Source organism: Balaenoptera ricei, chromosome 4, assembly GCF_028023285.1.
Source record: "Balaenoptera ricei isolate mBalRic1 chromosome 4, mBalRic1.hap2, whole genome shotgun sequence".
In the NCBI taxonomy this organism is placed as follows: domain Eukaryota; kingdom Metazoa; phylum Chordata; class Mammalia; order Artiodactyla; family Balaenopteridae; genus Balaenoptera; species Balaenoptera ricei.
The window spans coordinates 71942806-71969472 of record NC_082642.1 but is presented as its reverse complement, the minus strand read 5'-3'; the positions used below and the strand labels follow the sequence as shown (position 1 = coordinate 71969472).

At 42.0% G+C, this 26667-nt stretch overlaps 1 long non-coding RNA gene across 1 annotated transcript in view; it reads right to left on the bottom strand.

Annotated features, from left to right (window-relative positions):
• LOC132365315 (uncharacterized) overlaps window positions 1-25911 on the bottom strand; it is a 796238-nt gene extending 770327 nt beyond the window's left edge. The window contains exon 1 of the long non-coding RNA XR_009503074.1: window positions 25837-25911. This is a non-coding gene — a long non-coding RNA (uncharacterized LOC132365315). The remainder of the gene's footprint in view (window positions 1-25836) is intronic.
• Window positions 25912-26667: the final 756 nt, after the last annotated feature.

The window sequence follows — 26667 nt, the reverse complement described above, 5'->3', positions numbered from 1 at the left end:
TGAAGAAATGTACAGTATTCAACATTTATGGGACAGCAGATCCACATTTTATCAGAGAATAAAATGCTGTAGTGACTTAACCTCCTTTTTTTTCCCCCTCATTTGTTTCCAAAAGGTTTTTTTCCAGCCCATGAGTCACTTCCAGGCAGATCCAAAGACAAAAGCCGGCTAATTGTGTGTCAGTGAGTCAGGTCCCCACCCTGCCTTTTCATGAACAACCCTTTCTAGCTCCAAGAAGACAGGACACTTTTCAGCCTATGAGGCACTGACTGGAACCTGTTACACACCAGGGAGTAGTGCTGGGCCCTCCCAACTCCCTCTGGCATCTGGCAGCTGATCTCTCAACCGATAGCATCTTGGGGTGTTTCCCTCCCAGGGTTACTTTCAATCTGGAACTCTCCATGCAGTCTACTCTGTTTTCAAGGCACCCTGTTGAGCCCAGGGATACAAAGGTGAATTTATATTTATAGAAGGAGGTCCAAAACCTCTAATGATCTGTCAAATAATGAAGGAGAAGGGCTGGAAAGAATCACTGTCAGACACGCTTTGGGAGCTACAGAGGAGTTCACGCGAAGACTAATGATCTTTTAGTACCATCCCTCACCATCTCTCAGCAGCACTTTACCTGGTTGACTGTTTCCAACTTCTTGACACACTCACTCTCAAGAGGCTTCCTGGATGTCACCCTCTGAACATTTTCCAACCAGTTCTCTGCTCCCTGCCCCCACATCATCTCCCTGTCTCCCTCTTCCAGATATCTTTCTCTTCTAGGTAATGGTACCACATCCACCTGGTGCTCACACCAAAGAAGCAATCCTTACTCTGTTCTTTTCTCCATTCACCACATTCAGTCCATTAGCTTGTTTACCTGCAAAAGCTATCTCCACCCATGGGCTTCTCCCCATCTACACTGCCACAGCTTACCTCTCACTCATGCCCCTGCTCAGGCCTCCTAGACCTTCTGTAATCTGGTCCCTTTTCCCATTCACGCCACCTTCCCCAGCTCACACCACTCCAGCCACATGAGACCTCTTTTTCTTCTTCTACCACCTCACCCCTTCCTATCTTAAGGTGTCTGCTCTTGGACTTGATTCCATCTGACTGGAAGACTCTTCCGGCACTTCCTGGGACTGGCCCCTCTGTATCTGTCTTAGTCCATTCTGGCTGCTATAACAAACTACCATAGATTGGGTGACTTACACACCAGAAATTTATTTCTCACAGTTCAGGAGGCTGGGAAGTCCAAGTCAAGGTGCCAGCAGATTCGGTGTCTGGTGAGGGCCCACTTCATTGTTTGCAGACAGAAGCCTTCTTGTTGTGTCCTCACATAGAGGAGAGAGACAGCATCTCTCTCATGTCTCTTCTTATAAGGGCACTAATACCACTCCTGAGGGCTCCACACTCATGACCTAATTACATCCCAAAGGCCCCACCTCCAAATACCATCATTTTGGGGATTAGGGCTTTAGCACATGAATTTGGGGGGGACACAAACATTCGGTCCATAGCAGTATCCTTCAGGTTTCAGTGTAGCTGTCACCTCCCTAGAGAGGCCTTCATGACCACCACATCTCACATCACCCAGTTTGTGACCTACACAACACTTACCATAATCAGTGGTGATCAATTACCTTACGTCTTTATTTGTATGCCTCTGTATTCTCTGTCTCCTCATTGGAATATAACCTCTGGGAAGGCAGAACTCTTATCAGGCTTATTCATTGTTCACTGATGAGTTCAGTGAACCTTATCTATTTCATAGCAGGCACAGAGTCTAAGTCTTTTTTGATGAATGATGAACATTAGAGAAAGCTCAGTGTAGACATAGCCAAATTAGCTCCTCAAGGAAAAGAGGAAGTTCTCCAGGTAGACTCCAAAAGAAGGGCATCTCAGAAAGGCAGGAAGGCATCCAACTACCCAGTGTTCACAGAACCCTCTCTTGACCTCACTTACTCCTCCAGCTATGCCTCAATACTCTGCTCCCTTTATTGCTAAACAGTGCTCAAGGGTCACTGTGACTCACTATCTTCAATTCCTCTTCTCCCATTCTCTCCTATTTACCGCCAATTATGCTTCTGCCCCAAACCACTCCACCACAACTGCTTTTCCCAAGGTTACCAATGATCTCCATATTGCTAAAGTCAACTGTCAGTTTTCAGGCTCATCTTAGTGAACTTATCAGCAGCATCTGATAGAAGTGATCACTGGCTCCTTCTGGAAATACTTTCTTCATTTGGCAACTGAGATGCTACCCTCTGCTGTTTTTTTCTCCCCCCTTACTGACTGCACCATCCCAACCTTCCGTGCTGATTCCTCCACTCTACCCATCTTCTGTTCCCTGAATGTTGAAGCACTCCAAATCCACTTTTAAAATAGATCCCACTTGGGGCTTCCCTGGTGGCACAGTGGTTGAGAATCTGCCTGCTAATGCAGGGGACATGGGTTCGTGCCCTGGTCTGGGAAGATCCCACATGCCGCAGAGCAATTAGGCCCGTGAGCCACAACTACTGAGCCTGCGCATCTGGAGCCTGTGCTCCGCAACAAGAGAGGTCACGATAGTGAGAGGCCCGCGCACCGCGATGAAGAGTGGCCCCCGCTTGCCGCAACTAGAGAAAGCCCTAGCACAGAAACGAAGACCCAACATAGCAATCAATCAATAAATAAATCTTAAAAAAAAAAAAAATAGATCCCACTTACCACTTCCACTGCTGTTACCTTGGTCTAAACCATAATCCTCTCTCACCTGATTATTGCAACAGCTTCCCAGCTGGTCTCCCCACTCCTGCACTTCAGTCTGTTCACAGCACAGCAGCCAGAGGGGTCCCTTGAAAATATGTCAGGTCACATCACTCTCCTGCACAAAACCCTCCCATGGCTTTCCGTTTCACTCAGAGTCAAAACCGAAGTCCTTACAGTGTCATTCAAGACCCTACTTCACCTGGTCCCACCACCCACCCTCTGCCAGTTTCCTTCTACTCTCTTGCTTTTTCATTGCCATTGCAGCACACCAGCCTCTTCACTGTTTCTCCAACGCAACAGCCATTCCCTGTGTCGAGACCTTTGCGATGGCCACTGCCTCTGCCTGGAAGGCTATTTTCCAGGATGTCTGCATGGTTTGCTCCTATATCAACTGGCCACTGTTACAATTGTGCTCATAACTGAAACATCCCCTTACCTTCTCAGAGAGGCCTACCCCATTTCCCTACATAAAATGTAGCCCCCATTCCCATTCCCAGCACAACTAAAGCTCCCTCTCTTGCTCCAGTTTTCCCAACTGTCTCATCACTCTCCCTTGCTATATAATGTTTATCATCTGTCTTCCCCTACAGTGTAGGTTCAGTTTATTTACCGATATATCCCCAGCACTGAGAACAGACCTGACACTCATTAGTAGGCATGCATTAAATATTTGCTGAAAAAATATGGAATTTGAGAACAAAAGTTTATACACTGGACCCTAGAACTGTGCTGTAGAAGACTGGGCAATAATCACAGCAGAGATAGGACTGGAGAAATAAGTGGAAGCCATATTTTTCAAAGGCCTCTTATGCTATGCTAAGTTGTTTGGATTTTATTTTACATGCAGTGGAGTAGCATTAAACATTTTTAAGCAGTGAACTCTCATGACAGTGAATGTGCCTAAAGTGGCTCTGGATGCATCATGGAGTAGAGTAGGGTAGAGCCTGGTGGCCCAGAGCCTGGGTGGCAGGCTGTGGGCAGTTGGACTGATGAGCAAGAAGCCTTGTCTGAGCCTCTCAATTCAAGCTGTGTGAGCAGTTGCTAACTTTGCTCATTGCTTACCTGATGAGGGCTCCCCACGTGTGCCAGAAAGAATACATGGAACGCAAATGTTGGGAAGGAGGCCCTCTTAGCCAGATTTCTTTCACCTGAGCCTCAAACTACAGGTATCACTTGGAGTATATATTGTGAGAATAATAATCGCTTACCCTTACATAGCACCGTAGAGCTTACAAAGGATTTTTCCAACTATTTCATCTAAAGACTCAAAGACCTAAAGTACTCTAGCCAGTATGTTTAAGTATCTAGCCACTTCACTGGTTAAGAAAGGAAATAACACTTATGTCCTGAAATTCACTAGGGAACCTTTCTGGTGAATTGCTAAGAACATAGTTAAAACACCATCTGGGGCACTTCTTTTCTTCTTCTAACGAACACCATATTGCTGGTGTGATCTCTGAAAATTTCAGAGATCACAGGTGAGTGATGTTGTTCAACCTGATTCCATACGTTCTTCAGAATCCATCAAATGACTCTCCTCTCTGCAGTTGAGTCCCTTGAGTATGTTCACAGAGACTCACATAAAGGCACTAACAGGTAAAATAGGTACTTTCCCCAGTTACTTCTGCATGGGGTAAGAGATCACACTTAGCTTCCCCCAACCACCGAGAAAGCATTCAGGCTTGTAAGAATATTTATAGGGCTACCAGGAGTTCCCCATTAGTCCCCCAAACCCTTTGCACACCCCTGAAAGGGTTCGTTTTTACATAAATAGCCTTTGTACACCCCGCATGCCTTTCTTCCTTGGCAGAAACCCAGTTTGGCCATGACTGTATTTGAATGTCATGGCCCAAGCAAGGACTTTCATACAGATACATAGACTTTCATAGCTGGAAGCAGCTTTAGACATTATCTAGTGAGCCTAACTTCTTCATTTTCCAGATGAGAAAACTGAGGCTCAACAGCAAAGGGAAAGAAAAGGGATGCTTTCAAAGCTGATGCCACGATCTAGACCTGTGGCAGACAGTGTTCCATACATGACTTCCTTTATTCCTCTCCATAGCAAAAAAAAAAAAAAAATCTTTAAGGTCAATGTCTTAGAGTTCTCCAAGGAACAGAACCAATAGGATATGTATATATGAAGAGAGAGACTTAGTTTAAAGAATTGGCTCACGAGATTATGGAGGCCTCTACAGGATGGGATGTGAGACTGGAGACTCAGGGAAGACTTGATGTTGCTATTCAAGTGCAAAGGTCATCTGCTAGCCCAATCCCTTCTCACTTGGGGGGAGTCTATCGTTTTTCCTGTTCAGGGCCCACCTACATTTACAGGGGGCCACCTGCTTTACTCAGAGTCCGTCCAATTTAAATGTTAATCTCATCTAGAAACATCCAGAATAATGCTTGACCAAATAACTGGGCACCATGACCCAGCCAAGCTGACACATAAAATTAACTGCCACAGTAGATAATATCATCATTTTACAAAGATAATTTGAAGACTGCTTTCGAGAAAGTTTGAATGACTTGGCCAAGGTCACCTAGCTGATAAGCTGGGACTAGCACTTGGGACTTTTACGTTCCTAAAGGGTCTTCTTTCTGCAAAAGAAGAACAGAACAAAAACTATGTTTTGTTCTCCAATGAAAAGAAGGAAAACAACAACTTTTGAGTGCCTAACATTTAAATATTTGTCAGGCTCTATATTAATGATTAACATAAGTGCCCATTTAATAGACCACCATCATATAGACCAGCAAACAGAATCTTGGGAAAGTTAAATAACAAGCCCAAAGTAGCAAACAATTTCTAGCAAAGCAAAGTTTGAGTCTAGGTCTGTATGGTACCAGTACTTCCCACCATCTGGCTCTTTTTAAGGATGTTTTCCCTGCTCCTCATCTTTCTTTCAATTCGGCAGCATGTAATTTCTCCCCCGAATTTTAAGAAATGGCCCCGAGTCTTCATCCACTAAGACCATATTCTTAGTTCAAAGTGAGTTTTCAAATATCAGATGTGACTATAAAACGAGGAGACTGATTTCAGAGGAATATATGAACTCTACCACATCAAAATGAGTGTTGTCCCAATTATAAAAGCTACCCCAGGCATCAATACACTCCTTCCATTACTCAAAACTCATCTGTGGCTCTTCTTCTGAAATTACCTTCAGGACCTGTATTGCTTGCTTTTCCCAAATAGTTTTAATGTTAGAAAATGTTCATTGTTTGGTTTGATTTTTGGGAAACAGCCCAAATCATCTGGTGCCAGATCTGTTGAATGAGGTACATGATCAAGCTAATATAGTTTAGATTAAGAGTAAAAAAAAAACTGAGGCTTGACTACAAAAGGATGAGTGATGTTCCTTATATCGCTGGAAAAGTGGTTTCAAAGGCAACCCATTCTCATTTCTTGAGCAATGACAGCAAAGTTGGAATAAACGTTTGAGTTGGAGAAAGTAGTCTCCCAAGTGACTACACAGGACAGACTCTGTCTGGTTTATCCTATTACAACATGGTCACTCCACATGTTAAGGTTTTTTTTAAAAACATAATCAATATTTTTAGAAATATCTTGGAATGAGATACTTTTACACACTCAATGGTTGGTTTTTTGCTAGATGAAGATCTAGCAATGTCAGGAGCTATATCTTAGCAGTTATAGTTCAGAGAAAATGACTGAGAATTTTCCATTATTTTTTTTTTGAATCCCAATAATGTAAAGAGCTAATCAGAAAAACTGCTTTTCTTGGAAATATTCTCTCCTTTTTCAATAAGCACAAATGAAACATATGAGTGAAAAGATCTTTCCGCCAAAAGCAAATTAGAGAATCGTAGGTCTTTGAAAGTTGAGGAAAAAATATCTTCCTGCCACACAGCTGTCTTGGTAAATGTCCTCTCATAATACCCCACATAATCCATATGTGGGAGTCCCCTTAGATTCCACACATAATTAACACTTGGCAGAAATAAGGAGAGTGAGCCTGAGGCTCTCTTAAATTTCATTTAAGAAATTCAGATTTCCATGAGGGTGGCTGGGGGAGGGGGAATTTAGGCCCCATTTCTCCAACAGTACTTCCAGTTGCTGAATTCTACATGAATTTATAAAGATGTCCTTAGCCAGTCAAAAGGCATTTATTGAGTGTCTGCTATGTGTAGGGCACCATGCAAGTGCTGAGGGAGCCGCAACACGGCATAAAACAAAATTCCCATTCTCATTTATTTTACTGAGGTCACTACAGGTCCTAAATAATGTCTAGGTGTTAAGAGGAAAAGAAATGGTTGAGGAATTGGAAAGGATAGAAAAGGCTTAACTGAGAGGTGAGAAAGGAGCTGTACTAGAGAATGTGGTTAGGGGAATTCCCTGGCAGTCCAGTAGTTAGGACTCAGCACTTCCACTGCTGGGGCCCGGTGTTTGGTCCCTCCTGCAAGCTACGTGGCACGGCCGGAAAAAAAAAAAAAAAATGTGGTTAGGATGAGGATGGCTGGAATAGGGCGAGGGTGTCTCTGTCTGTAGAAATGGAAAACATGTGCTCAGGACAGCACGTGGAGACTGTTCAGGAAAGACTTACAAGACAGACTCCGGGAGAACCCTGGGAGGCTGCAGAAAGCCTGTTGTCACTCAGCATACAGGTAGGGAGTTGGCTACAGCATTTCGGGCACCGTTTTAGGCATTGGTTGACTATGGGACTCTGAGGAAAGTCTTTTGATTGTTCAGTTTTCTCCCTGAAGTAAAAGACAAGGTCATCAGCTGAGAATATGGATTGGAGAATAAGTGTTGGGGCTATTTAATTTGGTTTTAAATAGGTAATACTTGTATACGATATTAAATACAAACAGTGTGAAGGGACAGAGAGAAGAGTCTCTCTTCTACCTGTGGCCACCAGCTATCCAGTTCCCCTCCGTGGGGACAACCAGGCCCCAGGTCAGGATGGCCTCTGAGCAAAAGACTGGCATAAAGGAAGCATTAAGTTAATTAAAAAGAATCAGAAGAATTGTTGGGGTACCTAATTTTTTGATCCTAGGTAATCAGCTGACTTTTTGCCCAAAGCAGCAAATAGGAGAAGGTTTAAACCTGTTCCTGTCTTGATCTTCACAGGATTTTACTTTTCCACAGATGGCTGCCATATCTTTATTCTGCTTCTTTATCATATTAAAAATATTTTGCAGGACCACTTCACCCAACACCTGTTACTACCTTGATGGTTACCCTGGGTCAGTCCCTCCTAGGATGCTTAGAGCCTGGTCCTCTCTGGGGATATCCCCTTCTGAGCTGTGTACAGGGAGCCCCAGAGTCCTGGAAGCATGTGGGTATGGACTGGTCTCCTCAGGCTGGGCCCCAGCCCCTTCTCACCAAGGAGGGCCCAGAGAGGAAAGAGGAGTCCTCAAGGAGTTTGTTAGGATGGTTCAAGCATAAATTTCCCCCTGTGGTCCCAAGAACATTCTGTGAAACCAGAAAAAAATCAGGAATCCCCAAACATATATTCGTATCTTACACTTTTATCTTGTTCTTATTAAAGAAGTTATTGGGGTGTCCCTAAAAACACAGGAGGAAACTGTCAATTCAAATAAAATGCCATGTACCTCTTTCTGCAACTAACAACTTTAAAAAAAAAGAGAAAATCTGTACACCTTTATGCTGCCTGATGGGCAGCGGAACAGATGTTCTACCAATAAAAAAAGACCCCTCTGGATAGTTTTAAAAGGAAGGGATTAAGAAGATTACTGAAAATGCTGGAGGTAAGGCTCTAGGCCAGATGTTCTTGAACTTCTGTGACTAAAACACATAGCTAGAAATACATTTTACATTGTGACTCAGAATACACATACATAAATGTATGTACACACACGTATGAAACTGAACTACTAGTTGCATAAAACAAATTAACCTTTACTAGGGACAATGTACTCAGATATTTTTTCTATTCTATTTTATTTTATTTTATTCTATTTTTTTCTTTCTTTCTTTCTTTTTTAATGCTTGTCCCATAGCACTAAATAGATTCTATTACCTATAGTTTGAAAAACATTGCTCTAGTCGGGCTGCGCTCTCAGGCACAACTCCCAGACCCTAGATCCAACTGCCTCTGCCCCATGGGAAGAAGTCTGTTTCCACTGGTGCAGAAGGTGCTGAAGCAGGAGACTTCCTGCCAGATCAGGAGGCCACAGCTCAGCTAGTGGCTCCAGAACCAGGCCATCCCCACCACAAACCTGCATCTCTTACCTTTAAATTAAATTCTGAGTTTATCTGATTGATGGAACCCTAGCTGCAAGGGACTCTGAGAAATGTAGTTCTTAGCTTTCTAGTCTCCAGAAGCAGGGAGGGATGAGAATGAGAATGAGAATGGATGAGTGGTTTTGAGCCCACCCTGCTGCGAGGTTGAGGGTACCCATGCCAAACTTCAGACATTGCTAGACCTCCAGGCCACCTTGCTCCCTGGTCTTTACAATGCAAAATCTTAAGCCCAGGGTATTCCTGGGGTCCCTGCACTCCTGGGAATCCAAGAACTCTATGACTATATTTTACCTAGGATGCATTGAGCATCCCTACAATTTCTTAGAGAATTTCAACCAGTTTGACAGTGTAGATATGGTCACTAATAAAACTGCATGCTCATCTGCAATCACTCGTGCATATGCGTGTGTGTAACAAAAATGTTTAGGACTGAATTTTAGGTTTAACTGGAAAATAGTAGCATCACATCAACTTGGCCTCTCAAAGAATTGCATTCTACATTCATAAATCATTTGGGAAGCATTTATCAACCACCATTCTGTGTCAAGCATTGTTATAGCTGCTGTTATTCACGGTTAATTAACTTGTGATCTCTGCCCTCAAGGAACTTACAGTCTGATGGAACGATAAACGCATGAATCACACTAATAATGTGTGACAAAGCTTAGGATGGGCTCAATCACAGGCTGCCAAGGGAACACGGAGGACAAAGACTTGAAAGAGACTGTGGAATTACAGAAATTTTGGAGGCGGTGACCTTTGAACTGAGTTTTGAAGGATGAGCAGTGAAGAAGCAGAAGGACATGCTGGGGAGAAGAAAGAACCAGCCCAGCAGCCCCAGTGCATAAAACAGGTGATGTGCATTAGGAATTCTGGACCATTCCATGTGACTGAATAAAAGTATGAGGGAATATGATGGCATTTGAAGCTATAGAAATAGGCAGGTAGATCCCAGACATGCCTACTCTGCTAAATAAATAGCCAAAAAATAACAGTAGTAATTTATTTGAACACTGTAGGTTTATTGCCTCTCTTTGCCATAGTTTCATGAGATTTCCAGGGTAGAACACATGGATTCAGCATTTCTTCCTCATTTATCAAACGTCCTATACTCAGCATTGTTAATTATATGTGTGGGGGGGGGGGTGGGATGAAGCATGGTCATATATATATTTTTTTTTTTAAATAAATTTATTTATTTATTTTTGGCTGACTTGGGTCTTCGTTGCTGTGCGTGGGCTTTCTCTAGTTGCGGTGAGCGGGAGCTACTCTTCGTTGTGGTGTGCGGGCTTCTCACTGTAGTGGCTTCTCTTGTTGCGGAGCACGGGCTCTAGGCACACAGGCTTCAGTAGTTGTGGCACATGGGCTTAGTTGCTCCACGGCATGTGGGATCTTCCCGGACCAGGGCTCGAACTCATGTCCCCTGCATTAGCAGGTGGACTCTTAACCACTGCACCACCAGAGAAGCCCCTTGGTCATATATTATGATGCAAATACCACGCTGAATGAACATCTGGAAATGGATCATTTATAACAGCGCTATTAGAGTGCAAATATTTTTTAGGATATTCCAGGGAATACATACCTACATAAGTTTATAAAAATACTCTTAAAAGCACAAATAAATGACCCACTTGTCATTGTGTTCTCGTTATCAGTAAGAAGATTTCTTCGTATGCATTCACAGCTGTCACAAAGAAATGCTCTGAGGCTGAACTCTTTTATATTAGCATTATAATTTTAGACTGACTCCTGAGCTCCAAACCACTTGGAAACTTTTTGCCAGCTCTGGAATAGATAGCAAGCAGAGTAATACACATTTAATTCTTTTGCACAGTAATCTGATGGCTGAATATGCTTCAGAGATTCTTTTAGGACTAGCTGGGGAATGAAATCAATCAGAGTGCATAAATTACAAGAAAAGTGCTGTTGGTGTCAGTTACCAAAGCTCTGTGAATGTAAGTCTTCTAATTTCCTGTTAAATCAGTAATGTTACCAATCTCACTCTATTATTTTAAATAGGACTGTAACCGCAGTTGCTAGGAGTTGAATGAGGGCAGACAAATGTGAATAGTTAATGAGTGTCACCAACTACTAGCAAGTGGAAGGTGTCAATAACAGTGATATTATAACAGGCTCGCAAAGCTCCACCCTAATGTCTGCAAAAGAAGCTTTGTTTCTTTTTTCATGTGTGCCCCTGTACTCTCCCTAAATCCATTTTGTACACAGCAAATGCCAGGTGAATATGGGTGTTCCTATTGCCAGAGTGAGTCCCTATCTTTCCCCAAAGATAATGACCCTGAGTTGGTACAGGAAGTTTTGGCTGCACTTTCCCTGGTAATCTACCCACCCCCACTGCTCATGGCTATGTTTCACTGACTCATAATTTCCAACTATGATCAGTATGCTAACAGGAAAGATACAGTCACTGGGCAAAGCAGCAGCCCTAGAGAGCTGGCCAAGGCCTATCCAATAACCTCTGCCACCACTGACGGCAAAACAGAAAGAACAACAATAACAGTAACAACAACAGAACCAAAACCTAGAGAGCACAGGGACCTTCAGACCTTTGCACACCAAGCACCTCCACTATACATGGGACTGAATGGGGGAGTGCAGCTGTAATTAGCTCTTGGCTCTCAGTTCACTTCCTATCCTCCAAAATAATGAAACTAGCAAATGGCACATCACACTGAGCACTACGAGAGAAATCCAACAGGCTGGGAGCCAAGTTACAACTGAGGTTTGCACGGACCTGGGTTCGAGTCAGGGTGTCACATACTGTCTGGTCAGGCTGGGTCTTGCCTGCAACGCAGGGCTCCTCCTGTTATGAAACATTCTCTCAGATGGCACGTAGACGACACGACTCAGCCAGTTCTTAAACAGGAAACACAACTCCACCCTTCCACTTTCCTTGGTAAAGCCTCATCTTCTTTGAGTCAAAGAACTTCAGCTTTCTAAATCACCCCATTCTTTTTCAATTTGCATTTTTCTGTTTGTCAGCATCTTGCAAATGTAAAGGTACCTCCAGTTCTCTAAATCCATCCTCAAGTGCCCCTTTGTTTCCAATTACACTCACAGTACACTTGATGAGTGAAGGGGAATCCTATGACAAAGAATAACTATTAATGAGTCAATTATCAACCAGTCAGATGAAGGAAATGGCTAGACTCTAAATAGATTTAAGGAACTGGTGAAGGGCTCAAACAAAGTCAGGTCTTAAAGTCATATTTAGTCATTGGATCAGTTTACTACTTGCCTAATAGATATTCTCAGAAGAGAAGTTTCATTTAGTGCCATGGGAATTAAATGTAAAAATGAATGAATGAATGAATGAATGAAGACAGAGAGAGAGAGAAAGGGAGGAATGGAGGGGGAGGAAGGGCGGAAGAAACAGGAGTTAAGTAGCCCAGGTCAACTCCTGTATAACTTGTTGCTCTGGGAACATTTGGAAGAACTGAAGAAGATTAAGAATAAGGAAACTGGCAGATCTCCCTGTTTGTATTTCCTAGGTTCAGAAAAAGCCACAGCAATCCCATATGTGACCCTAGTCTGTTTTGCATCATGAATGAAGACACTATTATAAATTAGGCTGAAGTACTTATAACTATGATGCTCATCCTACCGCCTAAGGATTGGAGAGATACTGAGAGAAACAAACTCAATTTCTCTGGATCACAGAGGAATCCGGGAGCCATGGAAAGTCACAGGACTCATTAACAGCTGACTAGTCCCCAGTCCAGACCTCCCGCCATGCTCCACGTTGCCTCCAGTCTTGCCATATCTGGTTTACTTTACAGATTGTAAGGTACTTGAATGCTGATTAATTATCTATTTTCCACCTCTGTGACTGTAAATGAGATTAGAACGTCTGTGTGATGGGAAATTCAATGGTGCATCATGTGATAGCAAGAGAAAAAATGTACTTATGATAAAATCCTTTCTGACACAAATAACTCAGCAAGCTGTTGAGGAAGGCCAGGTCTGTACACATTGCGATGTTATTATTAGCCAAGACTCTAGCTATGTTTGTATTTCCAGTCAGGGACAAGGCAAAAAGACACTAAATACCTCAAGAAAGATTTACGTAGTACAGAAATTGAGTTATTTTCTGCTTCAATACAAAAATGTCTATTTTTGTGAAATGATCTTTCCAGAAGATCCAGAAATGATCTTTCCATGCCTTATCAAGGAATATTGTAAGACTTTTCCAACATCAAAAAATTCTCTGATAGAATCATCATAGGCTTTTTTTTTTTTTTTTTAATTTTTTTTTATAGCTATTTTTATTTATTTATTTATTTTTGGCTGTGCTGGGTCTTCGGTTCGTGCGAGGGCTTTCTCCAGTTGCGGCAAGTGGGGGCCACTCTTCATCGCAGTGCGGGGACCGCTCTTCATCGCGGTGCGCGGGCCTTTCACCATCGCGGCCCCTCCCGCCGCAGGGCACAGGCTCCAGACGCGCAGGCTCAGCAGTTGTGGCTCATGGGCCCAGCTGCTCCGCGGCATGTGGGATCTTCCCAGACCAGGGCTCGAACCCGTGTCCCCTGCATTAGCAGGCAGATTCTCAACCACTGCGCCACCAGGGAAGCCCCATCATAGGCTTTTTAAATGAAAAAAAAAAAAAGAAAGAATATACACTCAAAAGCCTATACTTATTATCAGGAATTATTATTGCTGTTATTTCATCCTCTTTTTCCAGAAGGATCATATGAAAGTTGTTCAAAAATTTTAGATGGATTGAGCAGCTCTCAGATTGTGACAGCCTGCTTCAGAGTCTGAACGTTGAATGGGCTATTTCTTGGCTTGACAAAGCAGGGCAGGCGACAGAGAAGAAGGTGGGGTGGGAAGGAGAGCCTAGATGCTCTGAACTGCTTTTCTGCTAGAAACTTAGGCAGCTTTGCACAGATTCATCTTGTACTGCCTTGGGCCCTTCTCCTGTAAGCCAACAAACGAGTATACATTTTTAAAGAACAGCAATATTACGAACTAACATCAATCATGGGCTTGCTAGATGCTAAGTCCCGGCTGAGCACTTTCTCCCTCCAACAACTCTGAGAGCAGGTCAGTTATTATCCCCATTTTGTAGATGGGGGATCTGAGGTCTGGGGAAGTTAGCTACCTTCCATCTTGTAGCTCTGGCCTCCTTGAGATCCTTGGAGTCCTCTGGATTCAAAGGGTATATGGGAAAAGAGAAAGAGTGGAGCAAGTGTGGGCCAGGCCAGTTCAGTCACACGGTTACACCTATTGCAAATGTGACTGAGAAAGGTAGTCAATCTAGCTGCAGTCCAAAAACCAGCAGGGAAAACGGATACTGGGGACTGTTGGGCCGCACCCCACAGGCCTGCAAGCCTTGTAGCTGCCCAGCCTTGTGACCAAAGAAAGAGCCTGGATACAGCGACAGAGACATCAGTGGTGTGTTGGACAGGGGATCTTATGCACCTGAAGCAAAAGGTCCTGGAGCGACACCCCCATGGTGTACAGCCTACGGCAGGCAGGACATGGCAGCAGTCTTCACTACTCAGGGGAGAAGGCTACCATTTGTAAGGGTAATCGATGTCAGGTGGGCTTACCGGTTACCAGGGACACCAGCAGCGGGGGCAGGGGGCAAGCACACAGGCAATTACTGATGAAGCCCTGTAATTAAGAGGATTGGATAGTCATGTGAGTGAAGCAGGGCCTGGTCAAGCAGGGGATGGACAGAGAGCAAGAGCACAGCCATCTTGTATGGCCTGACCATACAGAGATCATGAGCAGCCTTTGCCTCAGGAACCAATATTTTCACTGGACTCACTATTTAATTCTTTATCTCCCTGCTGCCCAATAATTATTCTAAAAACGTTTTAAGGAATAGTAGCTACAGAAGATTTCTTGAAGGACATATAATCTACTGATTTCTAAACATCTAGGTGTGTACTTAGATCCACTGTTCTGCACCCACATTCAATATCCTGGAAACATGTTTTCTAATTTGCATGAGTTGTGCCTTTGGCTTGCATTGAGGAATATAATGAGACACAGCTGTATGGAATTCACTGTTATATCTACTGAGAGGATGGTATTAAGGGAAGAACTTTTCCCCACACTCTGAGTAAAAGCTATGCTTCTCTTGGATTGATTTTTTTAATCTTATGAATATTCTGAATCTTACAATAAATCATCTGTCCCACTTTGCTAAGGCCACTAAGCAACTCAGAGCCAAAGTTGATACCCTTTGCCAGACACTGAACAGGGACTCTGTAATATTTATCTCCGTGTACAAATTCGACCTATCTTTATTATTTTCCTATCAAAAACAAAACAAATTTCCCTTCACTCTAATTGTTCCTAGAGTTTATTTTATATTTCTGAATTTTATATATAGAGAGAAAACCTTGTGGTGCAAGATGGGTAAAGCACATGAATTGGGTCGCATTTGTGATTTGGAATCTATGCTAAATTCCAGCTTAGTTATGGGGGTTTTTCAGAAAGACAAATGTGATAGCTACTGCCCAGCTGTCACGCTGCCTCAGTGCAGAGGAAACTCTGTGAGCAGCTGACCCTCCGAGCTGATCTCAGGCCAGTGGCATTCTTGGTGGGTCCCCCACCAGGTCTCAGAGGTGAAAAGTGCTGGGTATAGCATGAGTGACAAAACTGCTCTCTTAGTTAGGGCCTTTGCTTAATGAGGAGCTGTGGAAACGTGGAACCTATGGCAATAGTTTAGGAATTCACCTTGTGTTCACACAGCAAATTTACTGGGGCTAACTAGCTGAGTGACCTTGAGCAAGGCACTAACCTTCTCTGGGCTTCCCATGTATTTATCTTTAAAATAAAAGGCACTGGACCATGGGACTAGGTGATCTCTAAAGCCTCTTCTAGCACAATAAATCTGTTAGGAGTTCTTTATACAAATTAATTATAATTTCAAAAACTCCACCAAGCATTTTTGAAAAATAAATGACTATGTCGAGAAGAAAAGAGCCAGTGGACAACCCACAAATGGTGAAGCAGGATGATGGCTAGTGGTAAAGGTATTTTGAAACCACCATGGTCAAATGCAGCTGCTTATCTTGCCTCTGTGAGCAACAGGAGGTCACAGTTCCACTATACAGAGGTGAAAGGTTGTATCGACAGGATGTATTAATTTGGGTGGGAATTTGGCTGGAGCAGCTGGACAGTTAATCCATCTCTGGGCTTCAGGAATCCGATATACTCTGAGAAGGCTGTTGCAGAATTCACAAGGCATCCTGGACAGGGGACTCAGCTTGCTCCACTGGTGGGCTATGAAAAGGCTCAGGTCCACCTAGCACACCCCCGGGAACCATCCCAAGTTCCTGACTGCCCACGTCTGCATGTACAGTGTGAAGCATCTTTCAACTGTAATCCAGGAGGGCTGTGAGCCTGCCACACCCAGCCTTTACTTGCAGTTCAGGACCCTGTGCTGAAAATGCATTTTATGGTGAAACAAGGGATTAGCTAATCTTTTGGGCTAACAGAGGGCCAGCTACAAATGTTTCCTGCGTATATTGTGAAACCCTGAGATGACAGAGAAGTTCCTCATTGCTCTCTGAATTTCCCTTCCCCCAAGACTTCCAGTGGTCACACAAGCCATGATGTGAGGCAAGCTGGCCAGAGCACGATGTTGTAATTCTTCTTGGTTCATACTTCTACATTAAATCTGCTTGGAGAGAGAAAAAACTAAAAAAATATTTAAGTCGTGTCTTAAATCATGGAGGAATTTTCTATTTTTTCTTCATGTATTGGCTAGTCTTATTTTTTGTTAAGAAATCATTCTTTGGATCCTCAAGGGCCAAAAACAAGAAAAAAAAAAAAAAAAACAGAAACAAAACACTCTAGAAACTAGGCACTTAAGCAATAAGAACTCAGACACCTGTGGTTTGATACAAATGCACTGACACAGAGCCCAGGCTGCCACTCTTAAATTTCACATATGCAGCCAAGATCAACGATCCACTTTGATAAATAAATGTGAATACGATTTTCTTTGACTCATAACTGTATGCATTTAATATTCTCTTTGGCCTTACTTATAAGAGAGTTTCTTTTTCTTTTTTTTTTCTAGGGTAAAGGTGTGGGAATTTCCCAACCACATTGTTCCACTTCATATCTTCTTCTTTCTCTTCTGATTTTATTTTCACTGCAGAGCAGGGTGAAGGCAAATGTGTATTATTTGGTAGCCTCTGGGAACCAAGGGAAAACTGATTAGCAGCTACTACAGCAAGGCATGTATCTGTAACCACTAGGACCCTCACATTCAGAAGTTATAACCAGCAAAAGTCCAGGCCTAAAACATCTACCCTCTTACAGCTGTTTATTATTATTATCATTTAAACAGGGCTGTAAACTTTCTGACATAAAAAGACTGGATGACTTACCTTTTGAGAAGTGGGAGGAAGGGGAGATATGAATATGTATTTGTATTTGCTGATATGTGTATAAAAACATCAGAAAGATACACAAGAAACTACTAAATTGTAATCTGTAAAGAAAAAAAAAGTAAATGGCCATCTTCCAAGGGTCAATTGCTAATTTTGCCCGACCTCTTTATTTCTTCAATAATAAATCTATTGTCATGCATTTAATTAGAGAAGACTGAACCGCCCCCAAAACTCGGGCTGAAAATACACTCACCCTCCCTCCCCAACAGCATAAGTTGTTTCTCATCCATTTCATTAATGCAGTGAAAATTACAAAATGATACTGAATGAGAATAATATTTTAAATTTTATCACACTACCAGCTGAGGAATCTCAATGTACGTTCTTAATTCACTGACATTTACCACACAGGAAAGCAAACATGGTGTTTCAAAACTGAGAAAGCTAAAGCTCCTAGGAGAAGTCTGCAGTCACAGCTTCCTGAGTCCTGTTTACATATATCATTTGTTAACTCAGATTCCTCCCAGAACTCCTCTCTCACCAAAGTTCGTGTTTGATTCCACTCTGGTTTGTGTCTTTGTGAAAGCGCGTTGATGGCCAAGGTGCAGAAGGGCTGAGCTGGTTAAAACACAAATCAAATCAGGAATTCCTGCCCTGCAGCTGGCTGGGGATGTAACCATTAACAAAGAGCCAGAGCTCTTTGTAGACCCTCAAGACTAAGGGTTAAGAGGCAAGGTTTGAGTAGAACGGTTCAGAAGCTGCGTACCACACAGCTGGAAACGAAGGCTGAGCTATTTTCTAGGGAATTTGAATTATGTGCACAGCCAATCAGAAACAATAAATGGATTTGAGTCCAGTGATAATAATTCCTCCTAGTTATAGACAGATTTACAGTTTACACAGCATTTCCTATACATTCTCTCTCAGTGAGCTTCAAAAACAGCTCTGTGTAGCAAAAAGGGCTGTTACTTTCAATGCTGTTTTAGAGATAAGAGCTCCAAGGCTTGGGAGATGAAAGAGTGGGTGCCTTTGAACCAGATATGAGTGGCAGGTGGCGATCTGGGACTCACACTTAGGTTTTCTGAGGATACGTTCCACTGAGCTGGCTGCCTTGGGTCCTCCATCCAGTCACTCAGTTAAGGAATTCACCCACTTCGCCAACTTTCCATCTGACAAACGAGAGAGTCCTATTAATCTACCTTTGAACTTCTATTAGGCTCTTTGCCTTGTACTGAAACACAAAATCAAATTCCCGTCATTAAGTAAGCTGTAACAATGATGAAATTGTACGGCTCTTTCCCCCTCCTGCCTGTGTCCTCTTTTCATTTCTTTTTCATTGCTTTTGTAACTCAGGCTGTATTAGAAATTAGAAGAAGATGGAAACTAGGTATATGGTGACCAAGGAGAGGAGGGTGGAATCCGGCCCCTTATTTCTAGGCTTTTCAGTGGAAGGTCTGACAACAGGAGCGGTTGTGTCACACTGTTCTATGCAGTGTCCTTTTATTTTCCTGAAAACATTTGTCCTTGCTGCAAGTGGATGAGAGGTTAAGAATGCAGGATTGGCAGGCAGGATTTGCGGTTTCTATTATTAGGCCCGCCACAGTTTTATCACACAAGGGTGAGCCCTAAGCAGAGTGGTTTATTGGAGAGAGAACTTGATTGGAAGACAGCACCCTCCTTCCTGGGAATGAGAGAGGCTGAGTGCCACAGCTGAGCATCAGCCCAGGGTGAGGGGACAGAGGACAACGTGAGAGCCCTTAGTCACTGAATGTAAGGCTTGATCTGACTGATGTACGATTCACCTCTGTACAGGGGTAACTGCAGAAGAATCCCATTAGGCCTCCCTCCACAACTTTCTACAGGAGGAACAGAAACGACTCTTTGATGAAGACCTGCTCAAGGAAGGGGGAAGGACCCTGAGTATTGCTTTCCCCGATGTGCTTTCTGTGCACAAACCTATAGGTTTCCACACAGTGAGGTGGGGCGGGGGGGGGGGGGAGGGCAGGCCAAAAGAACACTAATGTTGTTTGGAGAAGTAGGGATGGGAGTGGTGTTGATAACGTTTTCAGATGATTGCTGGTGTTTCCTTGACTTCAGATATCATAATACAGGCTAGACCAAAGAATTTAGGTAGGGAAGGGGAGAAAAAGAATCTTGCATACACTCAGTTTTGAGAGAGATCTATATTAGCCTTCTGAGCTTAGTGATGAATTGAACCAAATATGTTCAAAACACACTATGTCAGCCCTCTGTTGCTTCCAGGCAACGTAGCCCCAAGACCCTTCCACGCTACTGAGAACACCTTTGGACACCTCTGCCCAGCCCTAATCCAAAAGCCCCAAGACCCAATGTTACCTTAGGCAGGAGAGATAAAGATTCTGAGTCTCAGCATCTGTGGTTTCCTTTTCTGGCCCCAACCCATCTTCATTTGATAACTATGCTTTTGCCTTCTTCCCCATAGATGAAGCCCTGTGTGATTACTCTACCTGCTAACTCAGTCCACTGGGAATGCATGCAATGAACTCGAATGAATTCATTTATCCAGTCAAGAAATACATACACGCGCATATTATGTGCCAAACACTGTGCTAAGCTTGAGGATAGAGTAGCAATGACAAAACAAGACAAAAATGCATGGTGTTTGCCTACGTGGAGACAGGAATAAAAAATAAAATAAAATCACACAAAGAGGTGTATAATTACAACCAGTGGTAAGAGCTGGGGAGGAGAAAGTCAGGATGCTTTAAGAGCCCTTGAAGCCCCAGTCAGGTGGTAGAGGACCTGGCATCAGAAGATAAATACTCCAGATGCCAACCACCCAAATTTGAATGTGTCCCTCTCAAATTCATATGTTGAAGCACTAACCTCCAATGTGATGGTATTTGGATGGAACCTTAGGAGGCAATTAGGTTTAGATGAGGTCATGAGGGTGGAGTCCCCATGATGGAGTTCTCTGTCTCTCTCTCCCTCTCTCTGTCTCTCTCTGATACAGTGAAAAGGTGTCTGTCTGCAATTCAGGAAGGAGACGCTCACCAGACACCGATCCTGCTAGCACCGTGATCTTGGACTTCTCAGCCTCCAGAACTGTCAAAACCATGAGTAATAAATGCCTGTTGTTTAAGTCACTTAGTCTATGGTCACGTGTTGTGGCAGCTGGAACTGATTAAGACAATGGAGCACTCAGAAGGCACTGTTGTAGGGGTCAGGAAACTTGGGCCCTAGCTCAACCACTAACCTTGTTGCCTGTGTCACTCTCTAAGGTCACTGAGGAAGTTTGATTTGCTTAGGTTTGGGGTGAGGCTCAGCTGTGGGATGACAATGTCTGTTGAGCACATTCACTGATTCTTTTTGAAAGCTGAAAGTTTAGTGTTTTATTTTTTAATATCAAAAAGTTGCTTCACTTGAGGACACGGGGAGGGGGAAGGGTAAGCTGGGACAAAATGAGAGAGTGGCATGGACATATACACACTACCAAATGTAAAATAGATAGCTAGTGGGAAGCAGCTGCATAGCACAGGGAGATCAGCTCTGTGCTCTGTGACCACCTAGAGGGGTGGGATAGGGAGGGTGGGAGGGAGACACAAGAGGGAGGAGATATGGGGATATATGTATATGTATAGATGATTCACTTTGTTATAAAGCAGAAACTAACACACCACTGTAAAGCAATTATACTCCAATAAAGATGTTAAAAAAAAAAAAGTTGCTTCTCCATCAAAACTACTACATCTAAATGCCATGTATATTTTGTACCTTATCTGTGACAGCCCACCATCTTGCCACTCTTAAGTCATTCACTCTGGTGCTTGGATAACAAGCGAGGAAACCAACTAGGAAAGAGTCAGGGCTAAATGTTGAAGGGGGTGGGTAGAGAAAGGAGAAAGCCTGAGAGTAGGTGACTGTGTTTGAAGCTGTGAATACATTTATTTTTGATTTTCCTTTTTTGTATATGAACAACATTCTATTTGACTGAAATTAGTATCTAGTAAATCATAATCATGGGCCAGATACTTGGCTAGGATCTGGAAATTAAATGATAAATAATATTGCCATGGTCCCAGCTGTCAAAGAGCTAGGATCTCTCAGAGGAAATACAATGAAGCATATGCATACAATAGGCCATATTCAGTCTCAAAGGTAGAATGCAGAAGAGGCACGGAACCCAGATATGGGAAACAGAGAAAGACACAGCCTAGAAGAAGAGATGTCTCAGTTGAGACTGTTGCCATCTAGTTATAATTTTTCAGTGGTAGTTGAATGACATGAGGTTGATGGGCTATAATTTACTCAAATGTCCTTTAATTGTGAAAAATTTAGTTCCCTCTCTCTCTCCTCTCTATTGTAAATAATAACATTATTAACCATCGCTAGAAAGTCATTTGTCACTATAGTAGGCCTCATTTTTACCTATCAGATGAGCTGGTCTCATGCTGATGTGGTTTATCTAAGAGGAGAACTCTTCTGTCTCTAAAGTAATATGAAATACAACCTTATGTAGGTGATTTCACTTTGCAGACTGTAGACAGGCAAAAACACACATCTCTGGACCACTTCTGACCAATAGCCTGACACACAGACATTTCTTCCTTCCAGTAATCAGCATATATACAAGGAGACTGAATTCACTGTAGACTTCATTTAATTAAAGCATAAATATGATAGTATATTTTCATATGATTTCATTTAAAAAATCATGTAACTCATTCTAAGATCAAAAAGAAAGGATTTTGGACTAGCTGCATTTTTAAAAATATCTGTGCCATTGTTCATTGAGTAGAAGTGTTTCGGGTATTATCTGTGGTTTGTATTAACTGTGCTTTTTCTCCACTGGGACATACAGTAATTGAAAGTTGAGTACAGACTTTATGACTGTTTTTGAATTGATCAAATCATCTTAGAGTTGCTTTCTAAAGCTTAATTAATGCTTCTTAAATGCTTTAAGATCATATTAAAAGCACTGAAAGAAAGTTTTATTCTAAATTCTGAAATATTAGACTTCCACGTTATATCTACATAGAATATAAGATTCCTTTTATGTCAAAATCTGCGAAAGCAAAGTAGGAAAAGAAAGAACTGAGGGGATGATCTTCTCCAAAATAAAACATAAATGATGACACTTCCACTCTGCTCCTTGTGCAATGCATTACCTAGGAGAATCATTCCTATCTTCAAAGCTCCTGTAATTTACATCCTAGAATTCATAATGCCTAGAATCATTTTGTGCCATGCTTACTAAAAGATGACCTCCAACATTCAATCAGAGAAGTTTCCTATGCAATTTACTCAAAGCCTGTAAGCATAAAGGAAAAAAAAATAATGCTAAAATACTCTTCCTGAATCCTTATGCACAGTTTCCACCTGTATAATAAATGAAATAAAGAGATTCTACTTTCTTTGTTAATATTCTCTTTAAACCAATGGGATGCATACACCTCAACAATAAATTACATTAGCTGGATTTCATCATCAATTATGAGGAAGATACCATTTAATTTTTTAAATTATTTGAAAAATAGATCATTCTTCTACTACCTGAAGTGGTTAAAAATCATAATAATAATTCCCTTCATTCTGTTCAGGATAAAAACCTTTGTTGAAATGTTAGGCAACTATTTTGTTTTTGTCATATTCTTTTGTGTTCAAGACATTCAACAGAATAATTGTTCAAAGAAATGACAAGAACATAATCTTAAGTAAGAAAAAAATCTTGGCTCGGGACCATTTTGCTATGTAGATGTGTATGTAGTAAGGGCTTTTAAAAAGTTAATTAAAAACTGAATTGCTGGGCTTCCCTGGTGGCGCAGTGGTTGAGAATCTGCCTGCTAATGCAGGGAACATGGGTTCGAGCCCTGGTCTGGGATGATCCCACATGCTGCGGAGCAACTGGGCCGTGAGCCACAATTACTGAGCCTGCACGTCTGGAGCCTGTGCTCTGCAACAAGAGAGGCCGCGATAGTGAGAGGCCCACGCACCGCACCGCGATGAAGAGTGGCCCCCACTCGCTGCAGCTAGAGAAAAAGCCCTCGCACAGAAACTAAGACCCAACACAGCCAAAAATTAATTAATTAATTAATTAATTAATTTTTTAAAAAACTGAATTGCGAAAAGGGATTCAAAATCATGATGGTGATTCAGGAAATTAAATGGGACCATTTTCCAAGAGAGAAAAAAATTAGTACCTAAAGGACCACAGTTTCTTATTGTTTGGAATACCATCCCTCACCACCCTCTACCACCAGGATCTCCTCTCCAAGGCCCATCTCAAATGTCCCTTTTCCTGATTAATTTTTTTTGGCAAACCTAAACAGAGTTAGTCACTCCCTTCTGAGTGCCAGGCCATGGACTGAGTGCTAGAGATACCAAGACTAATAGGAAACAGTCTCTGTTCTGCTCTGAAATGGGGGAGAAAGCCATGAATAGACAAATTACAGTCCAACAGAGAAAGTGTCAATAGAGCAATATGATCAAATGCGCTCAGGTAAAAACAAGAACATATATTTATGATCTTGATATTTCCACAGTACTCTCTCCATACTTCTACTATACCAGTTTATTTGTATTCCGGTCAATCTCCACACTAAACTGGGAGTTCCTTCATTCATTCAAAAACACACATTTAGTTTCCATTAGGTGCTTGACATTGTGCTAGGCACACCAAGCATTATCGTCTGGGTTCTGATCCAAACGTAACCCTTGCCATAATGAATGCAGAGCCCAGCACAAGCCCAACAAATATATAATAAGAGTCTGACACATTTTGGTTGAATAAACAAACAAACAGACTGAATGAATTCATGTTGACAAATAGGAGAGGCTTTGGAAAGCAGAATGGAAAAAAATACATGTTTGATTTAACTAGGCAGGAAGTTGAAGTTGATGCCCACCTGGGTGCAGGGAACCTGCTTTTTCGTTTTGTCCTTCTCGGTACTATACCTATAACTTATGCGTCACTTGGGAGAACTTAGCTTTTTTAAACTCCTGGATCTTGATAAAAATTAAAGAAAATCAAAGCAAAGTGAAGGAACTAGAAAAGAGTTTGTAGCAGTTACTATAAAGAATTTTTTCTGTTCTCAGAGATTTAGCATGAAAATGGGAATTTAAACATGAATTTTAATAATTTTGGAAAAATGTTTATAGCAGCCTTAGTCCTAATAGTTGAAAACAAGAAACAACCCAAATATTCATCAACAGGTTGATGGACAAATTCTAATAACTTTATACTAAAATAAAAAGAAATAAACTTCTGATACAATGTAACGACATGCATGAACCTCAAAAACATTACGTTGAGTGAAAAATGCCAGACACAATAAAGTTCATACTGATTGATTACATCTATACGAAGTTCAAGAAAAGGCAAAAATAATATATGTGACAGAACAGTGGTCACCTTGGAAAGTAGAAGAGGAACTGACTGGGAACGAGCAGAAAGGAACTTTCTGGGATGATGAAATGTTCTAATATCTTGTTTTCAGTGGTGATTACATGGATATATACAATTGTCAAAATTCACTGCACTAAGCCCTTAAGATTACTGCATTGTACGTAAATTATACCACAATAATAGAAAAAAAGCCTTATGAATACTGCATATCTTCTAATCATGGATTCCTTCACAGAATTTTTTTTTAAAATGTAATCTTAAGATCCTCATCTTCATATTACAGAATTTTTAACATGTTTCTTAAAATCTCTATTATTTTTGTAAATTACACCACAATATGTATACAAGTAAAATGTTTAGTGCAGATCAGATATGGCATTAAACCAACTAATGATAGAGCCTTTGCCCTATCAGACTCTATTCAGAAACCAGAGGAACTTGGTTTGATATATTCCTTTTTTGTGAATTAGTTCAGGTGGCTCCTTCATAAGCACTCACACAGATTTCAGGGATATGTAAAAGACATCTGTTTTGAGTTATTGCCCTTGGAGGTGGTGAGGCTTTATGCTGACTCATTCATACCCTCTCACCTGACCTCCCATAACCCAGCACATATATCTGTAAAGCAGTTGGTGCAGGTTAGGGATTTAATCTGTGGTGACTGGAGCTGAGGCTCTCTTTCACTAAGTATATTTGCCTGTATGGAAATGAGAACCCTGACCTTGGCCTCATTAGCACTCTCTTCCAAACAGCTAAGTGAATCAGCCGCTGGCACATACAAATAATAAACCGAAAACACGTTGGGTTGAGAGTGATATTAAGGTGCACAGAAGGCCATTCTTTTCCCTTTAATCCCTTGGTGATATGAAGCAAATTTTCAAGCTCTCTAATACCCAGAATCACAGTTCCATCCTTACTGCTGCCCTGCTTTTGCCTTCTGTGTCCCCAAAACAAATATACAAGTAGGAGATACGACTTTCAGTCCATACCGAAGGGTTTACGTGAAATGTCACAATACTTCATTTTGTTCCTAAATCAAAATAGATCTGAAGATAAGTCCTCATCTCACTGGGCCTCTCAGTGTCGTGAGAAAGCCCCTGAGAACTTACCTAGGTCACGTCAGTTGGATGAAGCCCTCCTGTCTTCAGTCCACACCAATCACCATCCGTGTGCTCAGTGTCCGAGCTCTCGCACTCCCTTAAGTTCAGGCAGCTCTGCTGATTCCTGCCAAGCTTGCACAGAACTCTTTGCCAGGGCTGAAAGGCCCAGAGTCTAAAGTCCAGTCTGTCTAGAGGCACCACACAGTCTTTCCTCTCCAAGCTCTTCCCCAGGGTGCTTCAAGGGAGCTGGGCATGGGTCTCTGCTACGTGAAGAACAAACCAAAGACCACCATTCTTTCGCAGTCTTAAAGAGTTTCTCTTTCTCTCTGCTTCTATCACTCCTAGGATAGGGTTTGGGGAGGAGGAAAGGAGAAGAGAAAATAAAACAAGAATATGTAAATTGACATTTCAATTATGCAAACATATGCACATATCCTAACAATATCACCTATATCAACACATCAAGCCATAGAGCTGGTTTTGATTTGAAACTCTATTGCTGATCAGCTGTGAGTACTCAGATAAGCTACCTTAAAACAGAAAGCCTCAGTTTCCTTATCTACACAATGGGAATACACTGTAGGCTGACTATTTTATGTACAAGCCCATTATGAGGACTAAAGTAAACATCAATGACTTTGCATTATTTATAGAGTCTGTATTCCATTAGCATTTCATATATCTTCTATGTCATCCTCAAACACTGTCAAAGATGTGGTGGTGTTTTACAATGAGCAAAGAATGGCACAAAAGTTATATAATGTTGTCCTTTTTAAATGAAGACCCAGTAATCATATCTTGATATATTTTTTGAAGTTTCTTCCATGCCTGCCCCCAACT